The sequence below is a fragment of the Lissotriton helveticus genome, chromosome 8 (genome assembly GCF_964261635.1).
Source record: "Lissotriton helveticus chromosome 8, aLisHel1.1, whole genome shotgun sequence".
Classification (NCBI taxonomy): Eukaryota; Metazoa; Chordata; class Amphibia; order Caudata; family Salamandridae; genus Lissotriton; species Lissotriton helveticus.
This window is the reverse complement of record NC_136069.1, coordinates 31,910,630-31,927,231: the sequence shown is the minus strand read 5'-3', so window position 1 is coordinate 31,927,231 and position 16,602 is coordinate 31,910,630.

Genomic DNA, 16,602 nt, shown 5'->3' with positions numbered 1-16,602 from the left:
AATGTGTTTTTGTAGTGTAGAAAAGCACATGATTTCAGTTTGCTTTAGTGGACTCAGCTTACTGCAGTTTTTGCCCTCGAAGATTAGAATGGAAGGTGCTCCTCTTTCCTACCAACATTCTATGAATGGGCTTTGTTAATAAATCGCGCCCTCCTTTTTCCGTCTCTTCCTCCTTCACTATGTTGCATAGTTTTTTGTAGCCCGTTTAAACAGTGGAGTGAAGAGAAAACTCACAATTAATACTTTTTGTTACAGAAAAATGTAATTGTTTTTAAAGTTTAAGGATGTGAAGTCATCTAGCACAAGACTAAAATTTGAACAGGAACACGCCTGATTAATGACGTAACCAGTCACCCCATGGGGAGACGATGTGTTTTGAAGTTCTGATTGGACCAGCTATGAGGACCAAGCACGTGGACGTTGCCTTGAAATATGGCTTACAAGTGGGAAGGGTGGCTTTTTTGCTCATATTTTCCTGAGGGCCATTCCCAGCTTCTGTGCTGGACACAGAGACCGGGAAGAGAGAGAAGTAGGGGCTGCGACTGTGGGGGCTATTTTGCAGCTCCTGAGACAGAGAGACAGACCAGCACAGCGAGGCAGAGAGAGCTGAGAGGATCAGAACATGTTTAGATTTTAGGTGCTAAACTTTAAATGTCATGCTTTGACTAATTGCTTTTGAAAAGATGTATTTGTCCTATGCATTTATTTCTCTTTATGGGAGATTTTTGCAATTTATTGATTATTGATTAGCCTTGCAAGACTCATTCTTTTTTTCTTAGAAACTCTTTAAGAGTTTTGACAGACAATTTGCACCACATTTTTCATTTCTACATGTGATGCTTATATGCAGACTGTAATATGTTCTGTATTAATGCTATTTTTCCTGTTTTCTAAATTCTGTAACCTGATTGATATTTAACTAATGAATAAAGGGTGAGAGAAACTTTTGACTAGAAAATAAAACCCTTTAAAATACTCACCAACTCTCTTTATTGGCTTAAATATTAAATGCATTTTTGATTTTCATGTTTATGTAGAGTCTCCTGAAGGTAATACATGGTGTCAAGGGCCTAACACCTTTTCAGCGGTAAATTAGAGGTGGATAAGGTTTTGCATTGAGAAATGAATGTGAAATTACAGCTGGATCAACAGTACCTGAGTTTTGTAGGGTGGAGAAATCATTTTGCGGCGGTTTCTATTCGAAACAGAAGTTAATCCAAGCTTGTCGCCTCATTGTTAAGTACACTCTGAGACGTTGAAGTTCTCCAAGAAGCAAGAGTTTGTTGAGCGTGTTGTGTACAGATCCAGAGGGCCCAAGCGATCAGCATCAACTGCCCAACAGTTCTAACATAAACATTCCAAGAACTACATGACCAATAAAAGCTCCCAGCAGAGAATGAACATTAAACATTCCAACCACTAACATATAATATAAGGTACAATGAGAAATGAACATAGACACCACAGTTCAATTAGTAGTGAACGAAATGAATAGAAAAAGTGCCTGGCTGGGCATATAGGAATATTACTCAACAGGTAGAGCAATTTAGGCATGGTGATAGTCTTTAATAATAAAAAGGCTTGTAGACCTGCCTGTGATTCTGTTGTGATTTCAGACCATGAGACATTCATTTAATATTGTCAGAAGCTGCCTATTGTCCACACAACTCGGGGATACCAGTGACCTACCCGCGAGCTCACCCTCGCCATATCAGAGGGCTGTATAATATTTGCACAAACAGTATATTTCTCGGTCTGTGTGGGTTATGGCACCTTCAGAGATTAGTGAGCTAGAGAGTATTTTCATTTGCTGTAGTAGCCTGGCAACCAGCGTCATGGAGTGTTTTGAATCAGAGGTTCTAATGACCTGGCGGTCAAGTCCCAGTTTGAAATCTCCACCCCATAGGAACAGCCCATATGCTATCCTCCAGGTCCTGGAAAAATGTAGGGGTCTCGATATTTGTTTCATAGGCATTGATAATATTAACAGGCCTTATCTCTAATAAACCGTGTACTACCAGGAAGCGACCCTCAGGATCCTCAAGGAACACTTCCTGACATAGCTACAATAAGAAGCAACAGAGCAGTGCGTACTCCATTGGGACGCAAATCTTGTTTCCATGTTTGGGGTTAAGAATGTTTCCTGTAAACGTACTATGTGTACATTGTTCCTAACACGATACATCAGCACCTACCTGGCTTTACAGGCGTTGCTGGGCAAGTTACTTACCTTCAGTACCCCCTTATATGGTGGACACTCAAGCCACTGATTCCTTTCCTTTTAATATTCCCCAGACATCAAACTGGATCTGGAAACTTTACAAGCAGTACCTCTGTGTGGTGGTAAGTGACATTGAGTGGCTCTGAGTCTGCGTCATCTGCTCCGAATGCAGCGTGTGATGCCTATATAGGACCCACCCCAGCTCGCTGACATCTCTTACTTTTGGCAACCTTTCCACGGCAGGAGCGCAAAGTGACAAAGGTTTCTGATGTACACTAAGGACCTCATAAGGGTTACCCTATATGGAGATATCTGTTCATTGAGGGGAGGATCAGTAAGTAATCTACGGCTAAATAAAGAGTCTCCCAGATAAAGCGTTACTGATTGAGTCATTTTTATACAGACTTCTAGCTGCAGATTCCTTACCTGAGAATAGGTACCCATTCAATACCTCCCCGGAGGTGGGTCTGCAAACAGCTTTAGACCAGGAAGTCCAGGAGGACAGAACAGGTAAAGTGCACATCATAACAGACCTGACTACCCATGTACTAGTGTTTGGTAAACAGGTGCAGAGATGCCCACCTTACAGCCTGGAAGATGTCCAGGACAGGGCCTGGTGGAATGAGGCCTGAGGGCGTTACTTCTTGGGCAGTGCATAGCAGAATTTAATGCAGATCACAATCTAATGTGAGATGGTCCATTTCTGTTTTTCCTCATCCCCGAAAAACACAGCGAAGAGTTGTTCATACACGTGGAACTCTTTGGTACAATCAATCTAGAATGACAATGCTTTCTTTGGGTCCAGACGTTGGGATCGCTCCTCCACATTGGAAGATGACACATAACAAAGAAAGCAGGTAATGTGCTAGTCCGGCCTACATTGAAAAGTGTTACTACTTTCCGTAGGAAAGAGACACATGTTCTCAAAACCAGTTTGTCTTGGGGATAAAAGAAATGTAAGGAGGGTGCACAGTGTCTGCAGTTCACTAGCCCCCGTGACCAATATAACGGCGACTAGAAAGGCAGTTTTTACGGTCAACTGACATAAAGGACAATAGTGCAAGGGCTCAAAGGGCGATCACATCAGGAAGGTCAAAACTGGGTGCAGGTACCAATGGGGAATGATTAAGTCGTTTGGAAGGAACATGTGCTCCCATGATATTTATTCGAAAACTACAAGACATGCAAAATGCTGCGGCACACTTGACTGTAGGGATACCTAGGTATAAGTAAGCTAGGCAGGGTTGATTAGTTTTCATTGGTTACCTGTCACCCTAAAGATTGAACTTAAATCCTTGTGCACAGTATACAGAGCTTTTTATGTGCACAGCCTTACATTTACGCAAAATGGTTAGGCTCTACTCCCTTAAGTTTTCCTAGATCAACCAATACACACCTAGTTACTGTCCCCACTACCAAACGAGCTTGAAGTGGAGGAAGATATTTTCACCTTAATGTGGCCAAATGCTGGAATGCCCTCCCTTGGCCATTCGGACCAGGACAATAAGCTGAGTTTTCGAAAATCTCTTAAGACCTGGCTTTTCAAGAATTGATCTTCTGTACCTATGGCCTTAGTGGCACAGTTCTCTTTCTCTGTCAGTGCTGGGATGCCATCAACTTGCCATGTGCTCTATCACTCGCATAGCGTAGCATGTGTTGTAGTTCATTTAAGAAATGAGTCACAATGTGTGACTTGAACATAAAGGGCAGATACGGTAACCGAAGGAGTGCTGATATGGCCAAAATGCACCTTTTAAAAGTCTTGAAGGATTAGTGAAAGAACAAAAAAAAAAAACATTTCAGACAACGGTGCAGAAAGGAGATTAACATTTTTGGAAACACACCAAGCCACAAATGTGCTGCAAAGGTCAGGTGTGTACTGTCTTAGTTGAGGCTGCCTGGCTGCTGGAATGGTATCACTGACTTCAGGAGGAAGGTAAAAAACTGTCAACTGCTGCGGCTAAATCTCTACCCCTGAAGGATGAGCGTGCATACATTCAGGTGCAAGTCTCTGCCCTGTTGCGGCAACAGTAGATCCTCCAGAAGAGGCAGCAAGATTGGAGGACCTATGTTCATGCTCAGAAGTTTGGGATACCATACCTTCGGTGCCCAATCCGGGGCCCAGTAATTCCAGATCTTCTTGAGAACTCTGGGCAGGAGTGGTATCAGTGGAAAGGCGTATAGGAGGTCTGAGCTCCACTCAATACGAAATGCCTCTCTGACAGTGAGAGTCGCCGTAGAAACTCCAGTGCGCAGAAGTGTAGACATTGCATGCTCCCTGTGGTTATGAATATATCTAATTAAGGTTCTCTATAATCTCTTAAGAGACCTTGTACCACCTCCTAGTGGAGCTGCCATGCGTGATCTACTATGTATCAATAGCTAGTTTGTCCGAACTGGCGTTCAGAGAGCCTGCTATATATTGAGCCACCAGGAAAATGCCTTAGTGTTCCAGCCCTGTCCAGAGTTGGAGTCTTGAGACCCTGCTAGTTGAAATACCAACTGGTGGTGGTGTGTCAGTTAACACGTGAACAAGCTTTCCCTTGAAGGAAGGAATACAGGGTTTCAATGCCAGCCGGATAATTCTCAGCTCCAGCAGGCAGATATGGAGCTGAGACTCCACCGGAGACCAGAGTCTTCTGACCTTGACCTCCCCAGATGGTCGTACCAGCCGAGGAGTGAAGCATTTGTCACTAGGGTTAGCTCCGGGTGGGGGAGGGAGCGAGGTCTACTGCCGACCCAGTAGTTGCGCTTCGTCAGCCATCACTGCAGATATTTTGCACTTGCCTCCGATATCTGGACCAGGTCAGAAAGCACACTGGGACTTCAGGTCACACTGCTGAGCTGCATTTTCCAATATGCTTGTGCTAGCAGCAGGAAGCCCTAAGGCCTAGCACCCTCCGGCTCACTGTAATCCTGGATAGAGGCTGAAACATCAGAATCATTTCCCGAATATCCTGGACTCAAAGTCATGTGCACACCTCAAGCTAATTACTTCAAAACCACATATATCAACAGTTATTTCGTTTTAGAAGCAAAAATCTGAAGACAGGGTCGACAAACAGTAGTTGATTATTTTCTTGTTTTATGTATTATTGGTCCTCCTTCAAGCGGAGATACCAAGAAGAAACTTGGCAAAAACGAAATAACTGTTGATATATATGTGGTTTTGAAGTCATTAACTTGACGTGTGCACAGGACTTTGTTTTTGCATTCTGCATGGTGGGTCTTGCCCACTCTTTTACAGGGGTTTGGGGTTCCTTCTCACCTAGTAGCACCGTCCTCATTTAGTACCTATTCCTACTTTTTCCGCTACCTGTTATGTGCGCCGATTTCCCTGTATACTGAAAACCCTACGCAGAAGAGTCATCCTGGACTCAGTGTTCTGGAGAATAGGCCAGAAACTGCATTGTATCCAGAACAGCTCAGATGAAAGGGAGCATCTGAGAGGGCATCATGTGCGACTTTGGCATGTTTATAGAGAACCCAAGAGAATGATGATTTTTGGAAGCCTACTCTCTGTGGGGTGGACATAGCCTGGTGTGCGATGTCCTGCAAAAAGCGCATGGATGAACTGGTTTGAGCTGAGGCAGAAGTGGAGGCGCTCAAGTATCGGAGCCGGGAGGCAGGTGAGGAGCAGGCGTTGTGACAATTGCTCCTGGTGCAGCAGTCCTACGCCTCTCCCCTGATGGATGAGGCCCAGGTTTGGCTGGCAACGCGTAGGAGGATATGTCGGTGGGGTGACAAGTCTGGTAAGATGCTACATCGGCTATGCCAGGGCACTCTTCAACCCCAGGCCCTTCCGGGTGTGCTGGTTGAGGGTGGGGCGCAGATGACGGACCCTATGGCCATAGCGGAGAGCTTTGCCGCATATTATGGGGACCTTTACGCCCCTTGGGAGTGCCTACCAGAGGCTACGGTTGACAAATTCATAGCTTATCTCCTGCCCAAAGCGGTGTCGGATGAGACGTGTCAACAACTGGAGCTCCCCCTGTCAGATGAGGAGCTGAGCAAGGCCCTGGGAGAGTTCAACTCAGGGAAGGCACCTGGACCCAACGGGCTCCCTAGTGAGTTCTTTCGACAGTATAACTTACAGCTAGCCCCTTATTATCGGGCCGCACTGGAAGAAGCCAGGGAGGCGGCCAGGCTCCCCCCAGACTAGAGACATACGGAGGTGGTGGTGTTCCATAAGCCCGGCCGGCCCCTGGAGCAGCACGCCTCCTATCGCCCCATTTTCCTCCTCAATGTGGAGGCCAAAGTTTTGGCCAAAGCATTGGCTAACCGCCTGTTACCTTACATTTCGGCACTTGGAAAACCCGGACCAGGCTGGGTTTATGCCCCAGAGGGCGACAAGACACAACATAAGGCGGGCACACGTGGCATTGGTGGCTAGTCAACAGACTGGGGAACCGGCTGCACTCCTGCTAGTGGACATGGACAGGGCATTTGATTACCTGAGTTGGCTCTACCTGTTTGCCCTACTACATAGACTTAATTTTGGCCCACACTTTCTATCATATTTGATGCTCCTATACACCGATTTGACGGCGTCGGTACGGGTGGCAGGAGCGGTTTCATCCAGCTTCCCTTTCAGATGAGGCACCAGACAGGGGTGCCACCTGTCGCCGTACTTATTCGCCCTGGCCATGGAGCCATTGGGGGCCTAGGTGTGCATTGACACACAGATCAGAGGTTTTACAGCGTTGGATAGATCGGGGCCACGGCTTCTGTGGATCATGCAAATATTCGGGGAATTGTCCGTGTTATATATGAACCCCTGTAAATCCACACTGTAGGTTCTGGGAGATCGGGTGAGAGTGGGCATGTGGGCATCTGCAATTCAGGTGGCGGTGGGGGGCCTCAAGTACCTAGGGGTATTCCTGTCGGCCATCTCTTGGGAGCGAAACTTGGCACCGGTTTGGGAGCGTGTTTGTGCAGATATAAAGACCTGGTCACATATGCCTTTGACAATATACGGCAGATCAGCAATTTTTAAGATGGTTGCGCTCCAATGTTTGCTATACTAGCTACAGAATCATCCGTACCCGATCGCATCTAGATGGTTCCAGCTGGTGAATTCTGTGCTGGGGCAGTTCCTGTGGGAGGGGGATGCAGTACGCGTAGCGATGCGCACATGCTTTCTCTCCACTTACTGCAGAGGACTCGCGACCTCGCATATTCTCTCATACTACCAGGCTTCGTCCTTATTGGTCCTCAGTGAGTGGTGGTATCGGAATAGGGGGGACGCGGCCTATGCATTGGAGCGACACCTTATGGGGCCTCACACTCTGCACACTATTCATTATTCAGTGCCGTTGCGGGGTGCGCTGCTACCAGTCACGCAGGTAGTATTTCTAATCTGGCGGCAGTCGCTGAGACGAATGGGGTGGTGGAATACCCTAACCCGAGAAACTCCTCTATGGCATAATAGGCGCCTGCGTGACCTGGCTGCCCTGCAGGGCTTTTGCGGCTGGGATGCTACAGTCATCTCAACCTTGGGGGATGTTGTGAGGGATGTGTCACTCAAGTCCTTCCAAGATTTGCAGGCGGAATTTTGTATGCCCCGGTCCCAGTTCTTTCGGTACCTACAACTCCGCCATGCACTCCCCCCCCCCAGTCTGGAGGGCCTGGAATCTCTCCCAGAAGTTAGCCCGTTGGAGGCAAAGGTCTTCATGGTGGATCTGGAGACCAAGAAGATCTCCTGCATCTACCAGTCCCAAGTCACTCACTGCTCCCCCACACTTCAGAAGCTTCGGGGGGTATAGGAAGAGGATGAGGGTACGCTGGACTGGAGGGAGGCCCTAGCCGCCCCCGGGGAGTGGCCATAGCGATGCGTCTCCGCCTCATTCATTTTAAATATCCACAATGGGTCTACTTTACTCGGGTTCGACTGTGGCGGGCAGGATTGATTGCAACCCCGGAATGTCTTCGTTGTGGCCGGGAGGAGGGCACATTCTTGCACACTGTCTGGCAATATCTATCACTTGATCGATTCTGGAGGGTGGTGTTTTTCAGTCTGTCGGAGGTCTTGGGGTGGACACTCCCACGTACACCACAGTACGCCCTGCTTCATGTCATAGAGGGGATTGGGGATAATGTATATAAAAGACATCTTATGCAACTGGGCCTCAATTTGGCGAAACGCAATATACCCAGGATGTGGAAGGATTCACGGGCCCCCTCGGTGGCCGCCTGGAAATATGGCCTGGACTTTTGCATGGGGCTGGAACAGCCAATCTTTGTTGCCAGGGGATGTCCACGTAAGCGCTATAAAATATGGATGCGGTGGGGGGATTATAGGGGTCTGTGGCTGGAGCCTCCCATTGTTGAGGACGATCTCCCAGTGGAGTGAGGGCTGGGTCCGGTTGGTTGGACCTGGTACAGGGGGGAATGGGGGGGTAGCCTGGGGTGTGTGTGTATTTAAGCTGATTTTGTTTTTTCTTTTTTCCGTTCGTTTTTCTCTTTTTGTCCTATATTACCTGCTCTTGGACTGGGCTCAGTGGACTTTGCGCAACTTGGGGAGAGGGTGTGGGGGGGTTTAATATCATAATTGAAACACTATGTCAGGTGATTTGGTTGTTCATTTCAAAAGGTCAGTAGGTTTCTTGCTTATGTAAATGTGATACTGCAGTTGCCTCTGGGGTACAGAGCCCTGCAACATATGTGCAATTTGACAATAAAATCTGTTTTAAAAAAAAGAAAAATTCAACAGCTTTTGGGAAAGCTCGTTTTGAAGGTTTGTCCAACCCTGAAGGCATATTTTAAGGGACTAACAACCCCATTAACCCCCATTCACTAGCCTGATGAAGGGAAATTACTCTCAGAACCAGGGAGAATCAGGCTTTTTGGGGGACAATATCAGAAAATATTTACAGGAGGAACTTAAAGCCTCCCTTAAAGAGCAGTAGATGCCACTTTGTTCAAAAGGCAAAGAGGATTCCCCTCTGAGGATAATTATTTTTCTCTATCTGACGAGGATTTACCATCTACCTCATTGCCTAAAAAAAGGGGAAAAGTTACTCATAAAAGCAAACACCTATCTAAAGCTCTTGAACCAGCTTATATTACTGGCAGCCCTTGCACTATAACAGATTCACGTGCTCGCTGCAGCACAAGAGAGAATTGCCACCTTAAGGGGGCACAAAGAAAGGTATCCCATGGCGGCACAATAAGAATCAGTAGCCTTTATGGCACAACAGATGTTGAAAATACTACGTCTTCAGCTGAAATTGATGCAGACGAATTTATCTTTGACCCGCAAAATACATTTGATCTCCTAGATGAAGAGATTAAGATATTAATCAACCTTGTACTTCCCAGGTAAAGTAAGGACCCCTTTGGGAAGAGATGTTTAATCCCACAAAGTGCAGATTGGTGGCCACTACAACATGTCTCCCCCTTTTTAGGTCTATGGGTCAAAAAAGCCCTCGACAAGGATACACATAACCTCTTTATGAGTGAGTGCCTAGACCCTCTACAGAGGACAAGGCGTGTGTAACACCTAATTTGGATTCAGAGATAATACGTTTCGTTTTTAAATATGGTGAAGACCCGAGAAAAGGCATAGAGAAGTGCCCGAAACAGTCTAAGGATAAGCTCCTAGGTATATTGGGGCCCCTAGCACGCATCCTGGACATGACTTAAGATTTGAGGGTGAAAAACATCCTTGTGAACACTGATTTACTAAGAGGTTGGGCGCAAAGGGCCTTATGCATGTTAGCCAATGCCAATGCCAACCCTCATAACGGAGAAACGGAAGGCCGTCTTGATAAGAATTAATCCAAAGTTAGCAGATCTTGCTTCCTAGAAAGACATCAATCATACCAATGGTCTCCTGTTTGGTGAGATCTTTATTAAAACCTTGGGCAGATATGTTTCAGCCTAGACTGCCTTCTGCTAAGTGCAATATAACATGCATAGAGTCTTTGCCTCACATCCTCAAAGGGGCAGAACCCATAGGAACCACGGAGGAAGAGCGATACCCTCCATTCAACCCTATCAAGGTGAGCACCTCTACTTCTTCACAAACACTAAAAGTGGGGGGCAGACTAAAACTCTTTACCCAGAGTTGGGTTTTAGAAACAGTTACAGGCTTCAAAATAGACTTTTTGAAAACACCTCATCAAGTCAGGGAACTGATGGATTTACATTTAGAGGAAGACAAGATGTCTCTCTCTTATAGACATAGAGGTAACCCAAATGTTAAACAAGGGTGCTCTAGTAATAGTAGACAAACAGGACACCTCACAAGGTTTCGCAAGTACAATATCTCTGGTAAAGAAAAAAGAAAGGGTTGGCGTCCAGTCATAAACCTCAGCTACCTGAACAGATTTTTTACCTACAGGCATTTCAAGATGGAAGGTATTCACCTGTTGAGGGACATCCTACAAGCAGGAGACTGGCTAGTAAAACTAGACCTCAAAGACGCGTACTTTATGAATCCCATGGACAAGGACAGCCAAAGATATCTCCGTTTCAGAGGGAGGGGCATACTCTACCAATAGCTCTGCCTCCTTTTCGGGCTGTCCTCAGCCCCTTGGTGTTTCACAAAGTACTTCATCCAGTGGTCACTCATCTCAGAGAGAGGGGAGTGAGGTTGATTATTTATCTAGACGACATTCTTATTATGTCGCAAGACAAGCTAGAGGTACAGAATCATTTACTCAGGACTATAAACCTCCTATAAAGCCTGAGTTTGATTATAAACACCGAGAAGTCAGTTCTGCTTCCCAGTCAGAAGATAGAATCTTTAGGTTTTCAGGTAGACTCGACCCTATCCCACTTGAGTTTACCCCACAAGAAAGTGGTAAAGATAAAGAAAGACGTGAAGTCTTCCAATCAAAGGACATGGTACCAATCAAAGACCTTGCAGGGGTTTTGGCTCTTCTTTCATCCACCATCCAGGCCATATCTCCCGGTCCCCTACACTGCAGAGGTTAACAGAGACTGAAGACCCTACGTCTAAGGAAAGGTCTATGGTACGAAGACTTGTTTCCCCTTCATCCAGATGCACAAGAGGATCTATCATGGTGGCTGAATGACCTTGGTGCATGGAACGGCAGGGCCTTTTTTGGTAATGTACCAGACTTTTTAATAGAGTCAGATGCATGCAACACTGGCTGGGGATTCTGCCGAGGAGAATCAGAGACAGTGGGAAGATGGCCTCTTCAGGAACAGTCTCTTCATATAAATTGTTTAGAAATGATGGTGGCCTTAAACTCCCTTATGAGCTTCAGGGAGCACCTAAAGAAATCAAACGCGATCATCCACTTAGACAACTTCACAGCAGTATCATATATAGACAGAAAAGAAGGTGCGAGATCCAAGACACGCTCAAACATAGCGCAACAAATTTGGTATTTTTGTTGGGAACACAAAATTATCCTAAGAGCGGAGTTTATTCCAAGGACTCAAAATATAAGAGCAGACTGGAACTCGAGATTTCTGTTGATTACAGCTATTGGCAGCTACTCCCAGAAGTCTTTGCTCTGATTCAGGACCTATGGGGCCCAATTCAGATAGATCTCTTTGTGAGCAGATTGAACTTTGAGGTTCCAACCGATTTCAACTGGAAGCCGGACCCCCAGGCTACAGCAATAGATGCTTTTCTTCAGCATTGGGGCAAGAACTTAGCCTATGCATTTCCCCCTTTCTCCTTAATCCAGAGAGTTCTCTGGAAGGTGAGAGTAGAGTTGAGCACTATCATTCTAGTGACTCTCTTCTGGAAATATCAAGTGTGGTTTCCCGGAGTGATGCAACTGGCTGTAGACATCCTTCGTCTAGTTCCAGCATCCCTGGGCCTGCTTCAAGACCCAGAGGGAGAAGAATATCCTTTTGGTTTCAGAGGGGAAGATGAACCTTCTTGTCCGGAGGATTTCAGGAGGCCTAATAGATATTCAGACCTTTTCATCAGAAGCTAGGAACTTATTGGATGAAGCCTCGGGTCTAGGAACCAGGAAAAGATACAGAGGTGTATGGAAAAAGTGCTGCAGTTGGTGTTTGGAGAGGAGTTTGGATCCCGTGGAGGTCCCTGTTTAACAGATAGCAAACTAATTAGCATCCTTTTTCAACTCTGGTCTCTCTGATAGGACCATTATTTGTTACAGATCCACGATTTCATCTGGGCATGCTTTAGTAAACAATTCAGCAATAGGTAGTAATTCTCTTATTAAAAGAGTAATGAAAGGTGTTAGACTCAAGAGACCCCCTAAAGCACGTTATGATAATTTGTGGGATGTTAATCAAATTTTCAAACTTTTTGTTTCTTGACAAGATAACTCATTCTTATCTTTTTAAACAGATTTTGTTTAAATTAGCAATTTTACCTTACCTAGATTCTTTCACACGAGTTTCAGATATTAAAGTTCTTGAGCTATCTAACAGATTTTATTCTAATGAAGGCATACATTTAGACATTTGGAAGAAAACAAAGACTATGCCTGACTGTTTTCTACCCCTTTTTCAACAAGTGTGAAAAATTGTGCGTGATGAGATACATGGAAGTTTATGATGACCCCATTGCACAATTGAGGGATAATGGAGTTCATCAACTGCATTTATCTTATGTTAAATCCCATAAACCAGTCTCTTCAGCAACTTTAGCTAGATGGATACGTGCCATAATGAGTGAAGCTGGTATAGACCTATCTAGATTTGGGGTCCACACTTCTAGAGGGGCAATGTCTCGTAAGGTGTTCTGGTCAGGTGGATCTCTTTCAGAGATTCTTAGAACAGCTGATTGGTCTAACGCAAATACCTTTGCCAAATTTGACTTAAGACCAATTGAGCATGTTAGCAGTATAGCTTTTAGCAGCTTTGAACATGCATAATGGTAGCCTCCGGTCTTGTTTTGAAATGACGATTCTCCAATTATTATGCAGAGAGAATCTTGATTTCATTAAAGACATACGGAGGCTAACATTATCCCACCCTCCTCACCCACATATGAGGAGAAAAGGGATAAAGCGGTTTCTTTGAGTTTTGTTAAGCTTACTTAATGTGTACGTTTATAACATGCTTATCACGCACTGTTTTTTTGTCCTATTATTTAATCTTTCTCTTATTTCAGATAATCCCACCTAGGATTGGGATATACAACAACTTGGTTTTTCAAACCTTCTTTATTTCCTTGGCACCAGAGGATTACTTTCATCCTTGTTTGTTTGCAGTATGTAAATGTAAAATGCAAATGTATTTGAGCTTGTAAAGCGCACTACTACCCGTCCGTAGGTTTCCTGGCGCTGTATAACTCTGGGGAACCCGTCCTGGCTTTCCCTGTGGGATGGTCCCTGCAGGGAGTCCCCAAGGTGGAGCCAGGCATCCCCGGAATTGATGGGGCCGTTGTGGAGATTAGGCAAGCTAATGCCCAGAGGTGCCGAGTGGAACCCCTGATTAGAGTAAGCACCGAAGCGAGAATTATCGAGTCCGCTGACCCAAGTTCACGACCCTGCTGCGTCGGGAATTGAACCCTGGTCCCAGGCCGACTTCTGCTCCCGGGTCTGCCGCCTCTAACCAGTGAGCCACACTACTCCAAAAGTATAAAGAGGAAGACAGCCATGTGCATTGGATAGTTATAATTGTTCATGAACATTCTACTTGTTTATGATATGTTAATGTTCTTTAAAGGGCTGCAGGTTTGGGCAGCAAATAAAAGTATATAGTGTAGGAGGTTTGCCATAGTGGTGGTGGGAGACAATGCCTAGGGCAAGCCTTCCTCCAATCGTCAGTCATATAGCTAGGGGGAGACTGGAACCATCGACTTTCACAGGTATGCTGCAATCACTGCCGTCGCCATGGTGAGCACCCGAGGAGTGCTCGTAAGGCTAAAAGGGAGCACAACTAAATTATAATGATCGTGAACCGCAGGTAGTGCCTGGACAGGCAGGACTGGAATGTGGAAGTAGGCATCCTGCAAGCTCAGAGTTACCATCCAGTTTTCCATGGTCTAGGGCAGAAGGAACCAGAGCTAATGTGTGCACGGAAAAATGAATGGCAAAATTCTCACCATTAGATAATAACTCCTGCTTACGTTTACAGAGTATTGCTCAATTACCATGTTGCTTACTCATACGGCCAATGGAAAATACAGCAAATGATATAACATGTTTTTGGTGCTAGGACAATGTAATGTGCACAGTAAAGGTCTGTCCGAAAAAAGCCGGTCTTACCACCAACTTGCTTACTAAGCTAAACGTTTGGTGTTAAAAAAGTAGGGAACCCACACCAAAGAAGAACATTTTTTTTTTATTATCCCAAAATATTAGATATCTTCTGAAAATAGAAGAGCAGCACAAATGCCATACAGTCACCAAACACGCTTGATCATGAAGACAAGCTTTGAGGCAATGTGACAACAATGCCCAGCAACTGGAATTTTCAAATTCACTGCCCTAGAAACTACACAGCCTCCCTTCCCGGTCAGTCGAAGGAACAGGCTGCAATCACAAAACTCAAGGAATACTTTTAGAACAGACACATGATTGTGTTTACAATCCAAGACTCAACGGTAATTGTCTGGCGCTGGAATTTTATACAGAAACGGTCCCAATACATAAAAGAGGTTAAAACATCCCTAAATAGCACAACGCTGCGTGCTCAAGTTAAGCACTGCAATCACTTAATTCGGTTTTATGCTACATAATGCGCCTACAACAAACACATGACACAGATCTTTTTTTGTTTTAGCGACAAACACATGACAGAATTTTTATTTTATTTTATTAGTGGAACAATATTGGTTCAAAGTTCCACCCAATAAAGCAGAGTTAAACAAGCACGTTTTAAATGTGTGCAGCCAGGGTAAGATAAGTATCAGTAAACAGTAAAACAGCCTTAATGTAAGAAAAAGAGTTCCACAATTGTTGAGCCTGGTGCCACTGCACCTGCTGCACGATTTAAATCATGAACCTAGTGCCTTGGGGAAAACAGAACTTCTACAAGCCTGTTTAGTTGTAAAATATGTGCATAATCTGTGTTTAGTGGGGTGCCTAGAGCTTTTGGTCCTGGTGCCAATACACCTGCTGCACTATTGAAATCATAGCCCTAGTGCTGGTCACCACTGGGCCTCCAAGGACGGAGTCAGGCCGCGACTGCTGTCAGGGTGCCGACCGGCGATCTCAAGTGGCATTAGATCATATAATTAAGATCCCATGCACTCAAAGCATTGAATAAAATGTTATGCGGAAACAGAGAGCACTCAGCAGTGCCGGCAGGCATCCGTTTACAGGCACATTCTCCAGAGTTTCACAGCCGAGTGGCCATCTTGGTCGCCAGCTTGGCCATGCCCCTGGATACAGCTTGTATTACAGTGATGTTTTACGCTATGTGTTTCATTGGTCTTGGGGATGCTCAGTGCCAGAGGTTATTTATTCTTGAGCGGACTTCCAAATCTTTGTCTTTAGTTTTGATTTCAGTCAGTTACTACGTTTGGTTAGTTGGGTATCATGTGCCGCCACTTTGTCCTCACAGTCAGTTTTCTCTTGTTCCACCATATCAATTCTCTCTTCGGTTTGTGCATGTGGACCATGTAAAGGAAAGAATGGGCAGTCAATGAGTCGTTTTTCCCTATCCATGATGGACGGGCAGTTTTCAGGTCCAGTGGAAAAGCTTTGCTACTGGCTGTGTACAGGGATATATCTGTGTTTTCTTGTTTCATCTCACCCATTTGCTTTGGATTTGCACTGATCTGGTTTACCCATGTTTGGTTTCAGAAGATCCACTGGCGTCAGCATCTGATTAAATGAGATTCTGCTATCTCCCATCTGCATGGGGTGTGGTACTCGTTTTCCTGTGAGTAGTGGGTTTGTCAGTGCTAGGACTCTCAGTTCCTCAGATTCTGGTTGCAATGTTCAAGTAAAATGGTGCTCATTTGTGATCGTGGAGAGCCACCCCATTATGATGGTGAATGTGCAGGTCTGTGTTCTGAGGCCCTGATTATGAGTGTGGGTGCTATTTATCACACCTGGTAAATAATGATACCAGGGGATACGCTATTTATTGGGCGCAATAAATAGCACCTATTAAGAGTTTGTTGAGAATAGCTTGCGCCTTTTGGTGTTTAATTAACCTGCGCCTTTGGTGTTTAATACACCAGAATCCACATGGTTCAGTAAATAACATATATATTTCCACTGTTAAATTTTGGCAGGTTTGACATGCCAAAATTTAACAAAGCTTGAGGTATTTAATACAACTGATAGTTGACGGATACAGTAAATAGCTTTTAGCTCGTACTTCCAACCAGTGTACAATCAGGGGTTTACAAATGGGTCGGAAATAACTAATCCTCTAATAGCCAGGATTTGAGGCTCTTAATTGCTATTGATGGGAAACACAAAACCCAAGAGTGCGGCAACAGTAGTTCAATAGTTTGATCTTGCTTT